This window comes from Myotis davidii, unplaced genomic scaffold (genome assembly GCF_000327345.1).
Source record: "Myotis davidii unplaced genomic scaffold, ASM32734v1 scaffold394, whole genome shotgun sequence".
Lineage (NCBI taxonomy): Eukaryota > Metazoa > Chordata > Mammalia > Chiroptera > Vespertilionidae > Myotis > Myotis davidii.
Window position 1 is genome coordinate 560775 of NW_006287548.1, and position 6113 is coordinate 566887.

The 6113-nt window shown below is 39.5% G+C and overlaps 1 protein-coding gene and 1 long non-coding RNA gene across 2 annotated transcripts in view; one reads left to right on the forward strand and one right to left on the reverse strand.

Annotated features, from left to right (window-relative positions):
* Positions 1-6113, forward strand: part of CD28 (CD28 molecule) — a 25575-nt gene that overhangs the window by 9748 nt on the left and 9714 nt on the right. The window lies entirely within an intron of this gene.
* Positions 4754-6113, reverse strand: part of LOC107182408 — a 14237-nt gene continuing 12877 nt past the window's right edge. The window contains exon 3 of the long non-coding RNA XR_001513124.1: positions 4754-4765. This is a non-coding gene — a long non-coding RNA (uncharacterized LOC107182408). The remainder of the gene's footprint in view (positions 4766-6113) is intronic.

A 6113-nucleotide genomic window follows, 5' to 3' on the forward strand; every position in this document is an offset into this window, starting at 1 on the left:
GCCTCCTACTGGGATTGAGCCTGTGACCCAGGCGTGTGCCCTGACCAGGAATGGAAACACTTTAGTAAGATTAACATAGAATAGTAAGCCTTTATGAAGGGTTGGGAATTGAGCTGGATTTCAAAGAAAGATAGGATGTAAATGGATGCTGTTAACATTTATTTTGCATTCATAATGTGCCAGGTACTGTTCTACCTGACTTTGTCTGTATAAAATCATTTACTTTCCCCTAAATCCTATAAGGCAGTTTCTATAATTATCTCCATCTTATAGATGGGGAAACTGAGGCACAGAGTAGTACAGCAACTTGCCTATGGTCACATAGCTAATGAATAAATCCAGCCACTCTTTCTCCAGGGTTCATGTCTCACCAATGCTCTGTTGCTTCAGGAAGGAGACACAATACAAATAAAGACATTAAACAAGGAATGTTGTTTTATGTTTTGGAACCAATGGACAGTCTGAATGTTGGAAGACTTGGAAAGGTAGGGTAGAATCAGGTCAAACACAGGATTGAATATTGACAATGGAAGTTTACAGTTTTCAAGGCATTGTGAAGAAGCTGAAAGGTTTTGGAAGTAGGACAGTCTAGAATAGGTATGGTTGTAGAGACAAACGTCCAGGAGATTATATCATAACACTGTCATTTTACCAAGAAGAGGGCAGTAGGTTAGAATTTGGGTGCCGAAGGTGGGACTAGAAAGAAGTGATTATTTATGAGAGATGTTCTGAAAGTAGAAGTTTCAGGACTTAGAGTCTAGTTTGGGATGAAGGCAACAGAGAGGGAGGGTCAAGAGTAATGCCAGGGTTTTTGGCTGAACAGAGGAATGGTGGTATCTCCACCTGAAACCCAGGGGTTGTGAAACTGAGTTTTGGAGAAAAATAGTGTTTAACTTTAGACAAATTCAGTTTGAAGTAAAGGCTTGAGGTGTCAGAACAATGTCCAGTACGAAGCTGAAGATATGGGAACTGGGCAAGAAGAAAAATAGTCTGGTTAGGAGTCGGCTGCAGAGAATGGTGGGCTAGTGAAGGAGACCAAGAATGTGTTTGAAGAGGCCAGGGAAATAAGGCTAGGGGAGTATGAAAGTCAAAGGAGGAAAGAGTTAAAAAACCCCACAGTAGTTAACAGCATTAATTGGTTAAGGAAAGGAGAAGTAAATAAAACTTGGGAAGGTCACTGGTTTGGCTCAAAGGAGGGGAGTTGGGACTTTTGAGTTTAGGCAGAGTGGTGGGGAAGGGAGATAAGACTTTTAAAGGGTTAAGAAAAAGGGCAGGAAATTACTAAAGTGAAAACAAATTAGGAACGTTTATCAGTTATAATGTTTACCACTGTATTTTGTACATAGCGGGTATTTAACAAATATCTGCAAATGAAGTGACTATTATGTCTGACATGTGGAAGGAACTAAATGTTGGTCTTGAGTGTGAGTGTGTGTGTGTGTGTGTGTGTGTGTGTGTGTGTGTGTGTGTACTGTTGCAAGTTAGAGGGGAAAGGGAGCTGTTAGGGAAGAAAGAAGGAGGTAGAAGAAAAAAAGGAGGATGGAGGCAGTTTTCTCCAGAAGATGAAGAGGGGGATGATTTGGAGCATGGGGGACTAGTGAGAGGAGGACCGATATCTAAGAAAAATGGGGAGGAAGAAAGGAGATTTATAGGGACAGAGATGTGTGAGGATGAAGCTAGGGGAGATGAGCAATTTTGTACTGGCAAACCTAATGTTAAAGACTATATATATAGTCTTTATATATATAAGTCTCAGAACAGGTCTTCGTGTAAAACTTATATATCTGCAAGGGCCACTGGGATAACACAGACCTTGACTTTGAAGCCCATGCATACTTGAATTTGCTTGAGCCTTCAAAAATGCACATTGTAGCTGGGCGTGGCCTTGGCTCATGGATGAGATAATACACAAGGTTCAGCCCAACCCTGCCCACCATCAGGGGCAGGGCTCTCTTTTCTAGTCAGGAAAGTTACTCTCAGCATCTCTATGTGTTTTTTTGAAACAAAGATGTGGCTGCACGCTTGCCCTTGGCTTTGGAACAGCCATGTCTTTTATTCTTTTCACCTTTTTTTTTTTTTTCAAGCTCAAAAGTCAAAGCTACTGATCTTTCAAGGTAGGAGGATGTGACTGGGAGTTTTAAATCTGTCACACTGAGACACAGCTTTTCTAGGCCTTTGTTTTCTCATCTGATATATGAAGGGGTTGGACTTGAAGACATCACAGGTATATTTCTGGCTTAAAAATGCTGCTTTAGTGGAATAAAAACTCTGGCTTTTATCAGCTCTATCAAGGTAACTCAACCACCCTCCCACTTTGTAGATGCTCTTATGATCTGATAGAGAAATACGAAGAATTGCAAGCCAGCCATTTCTGAAATCTCCTGGAGAGATTGCAAACCAGGATCCGAGATACTAATATACTTTGAAATGACTGCAAGAGTTTAAGGGACATATTGTCTTTGCCCTCTCTCCCCCATTTTGTTATGTAATGCTGATTTTCAACACATCAATTGTTTTCAAACTTCTAGAAGATTCTGTATGTGCCAAGGTGGTCCTGAGCAGGTTTTTTGGAAATAGAAGATTTAAGGAGAATGAGACAGATAGGATATATGTACTCTCATCTTTTTTAGAGTTATTTTAAATGAGGGCTCAGAATGATGTGACTCAAGAGAAAAATATATTTCCCAAATATGGTTACTGGATTAAAATATACATTTAGAAAATAATATATTAATATAGGAAGTCCTTTGATACCTGTGGGATTTCTTTTTATCTGTTAGCTGAATAACTATCAGGACATTTATGTAGAAAGCTATACAATCATTTTTGATTCCTGTCCACCATCACCAAGCATAACCAAGCACCAATGACTTGTCCATTCTTTCTATCCCAGCTGCCACCCCCAGTTCAGACCCCGTGAGCTCACATCAACACTATTGCAGCAGCCCCCACTGGGTCTCTGCCTCCACTCTAGCCTTGCTCCAAATCATTACATCCTGCACTAATGTGCTAATGTACCAAAGTAGCATTTACCACTCCGTTCTGAACCCAGATGTTTTTAATGTCTCCTATTGCCTTTCTAGTAAAATCCACATGCCTTTTCTTGACATTAAAGGCTCATCCATCCTCACTTCCTTCCTTGTTAAGTAAATGGGATGCTCTGCTTGTCTCCAGTAAACCCTTACACTGAAAGTTCTTTCCTTCATTTTAGCCTGTCTAGATTTGCCCCAGACTTCATATCCAGCTACAGCCCAGCCTACTCAAAGCCTCCAGAATCATGTCATCTGGCAACAAGGCCTCTTTCATGTGACTGTCAGTTAATCTTTATGGGGCTCATGCACCATACATGGCTTTGGAGTGTAGCTAATTGTGTACCTGCCTTAGAATTTCTCCTAGCAGGAAAAAGCTGCATTTCTTACATCTTCCTGTCTCCCAAGAACCTAGTACATTAGGTCCCATTATTTATTTGCTGAATGAATGCAGGACTTTGTCACGGTAGGAGTTCGAATGCCAAAGAACAATTTTCTGACACATCAAAATTTATTTTCAGAAAGTACCTATTGATCGTTTTGATAATTTTTTTTCTCTCTTAAGAATTAATGGCTTAGAGAGGACTGAGAAGGAGAAAGTGGTCAGATGCTCGCATGTTGAAGGGTATCCTGGGCCTGTGCAGGAAATACACGCGGAGGGAAGTTATGGTAACTTCACCAGCTCTGTGGTGGGGAGGGAGGTGTCCTTCTGTGCTAGGGAAACCAGTGTTACCTTCACAAAATAATCACAAATATCATAGGGCAAATGGTTGAAAACAGAAAGCTTTCATTTTCTTTGTTTCCTGCCTAACACGTTGAATTCTGTACAATCAGAACTTAAAAATGGAATAAAAGTGATTAGGATTTTCCAACCTAATTTTTAAACTGCAAAAGAAACTCTGTGCTGAAATGGATCCCAAAAAAGTTCTTAAGAGGTTCTGAAGGGAAGTCAGATTGCTAACTAAATATCTACTGTATATATTCTACTGTGTCTTTAATTTCCCAATATAGATTTAGGTACTGAGTGCTGCCTACTCTACTCTCTGGTTCATCAGCCTCCATGTGGTATTTTATTTCTCTACGGTGCTATAATAAAGAAAAGGAAATATGAAATATGGAACTTAAACATGACAAATAAATGCAATTCACAAAGACTGAAGTTAAGGATCTCCCCAAATGAGGTTTAGACTGAAAAGGGACTTTATTATTGACAGATGTTCATGTTCAAACCCTTTTGTGCACTCGGGCAAGCTGAAATGGAAGAGTTGCCATGGTATAATTACTGCTTGTGGATCTGAAATAATTTATGAGGCATTTCATGTGACCAAATTATCTGTAGACCTTATCTGGGATCCATCTATGCCCTTCAGGAAGTCTTTGCAATGAATGGTAAGCAAAATGTTTTCTGTATGTGCATTAGAGGCACAGACTGTTTGGAGACATACTTTTTCTAAAGATGACCAAGAAAGTAAGTCAATTTTGCTGAATTCACAAAGCTGGTTTTCTATTCATTCATCTTTCAAAACATTGCCCCTAGAATAATGTATAAACAAACAAACAAATAAATAAAACCTTAGCTCTTCCACCATTTGTGTGAACTTGCTTAGAGAGTTCTTTACTTAATTTTGTTTTCCGCTACCTTTCCCAGAAAACAAGGGATTGGCATAGATCCCTGGTAGGCAAACTGCAGCTCGTGAGCCACATGCGGCTCTTTGGCCCCTTGAGTGTGGCTCTTCCTAAGCCTTAGGAGTACCCTAATTAAGTTAATAACAATGTACCTACTTATATAGTTTAAGTTTAAAAAATTCGGCTCTAAAAAGAAATTTCAATCATTGTATTGTTGATATTTGGCTTTTTTGACTAATGAGTTTGCCGACCACTGACATAGATCATCTCCAGCTTTCCTACAGCTTAGTACTTTTTGTAGGAAAAATGGTGGAGAAAATAGAATTTATCTTGGTCCTGTCTTTTCCCACTCCATTTACTTCCCCACTCAATGATATTCTTCTTCCTAGCTCTCAATTTAGATATGTTGTACCTTCCAATTATATCAAGCCCAACTTTTAGAGGATCTAAAATTAATCACTGAAATTGTGTTGAAGTTTTGATGCAACCTGGCAGAGAGAAAATAACAGTAGATTAGGAGTCATGAGGTATGAGCCAAGTCTTAAGAGTCACTTACTTGTCCTATAACATTGGGCAAGTCATTGACTTCACTGAGTTCAGTTTTTCCACATATAAAATGGTCATAAAGATGAATACCTTGCCTATTTACTTCATATGTTAATATGGAGTTCATATGAGATAAAATAGGAGAAAATGCTTTTTTTTATTGCTAAAGTATTACAAAGGGTATTACATATGTGTCCAAAATGCTTTGTAGCACCATTTAATTACTAATTGTTTTGTAATCCCCAGGATATTTTTCCCATTGACTTTTAGAGAGAGTGGAAGGGAGGGGGAGAAACAGAGAAAGAGAGAGAGAGAGAGAGAGAGAGAGAGAGAGAGAGAGAGAGAGAAACATTGGTGAGAGAGAGAAACATTGATGTGAGAGAGACATATCAATTGGCTGTCTCCTGCACACATCCTGACCAGGGCCAGGAATTGAACCTGTAATTGAGGTATGTGCCCTTGTCTGGAACTGATTCCAGGATCCTTCAGTCTGAAGGCCGATGCCCTATCCACTGAGCAAAACTGCCTAGGGCTATAATTACTAACAAATCAACATGCAGATCCTTTCAGGGTCAAGGTTCTTTCTCTGATACTTGGAGCAACACCTTACAGATGGTTATCCACTCCGCCTGTGCAGAGGGCTACTTTGGTTATTAATATAGTAATTGACCTACTTACAATAGGCATAAAGGGGAAGATTTTTGTTGTAATCAAGCTTTCTCTTCCACTCCATTCTCATGGAAGCACAAGCAACTTTCAATTTTCCAGAAGTCAATTATAGCACAAGATTCACAGATTATCTGTGAGAAATCTTCTAGCTCTCAATGCCTTGCTCATAAGCAGCAGATAAGTACCTTCTTACCTCCAATCTACTCTCATGTTGTCTGTTGTCAAGGAGGAGTTGTGAGGGAA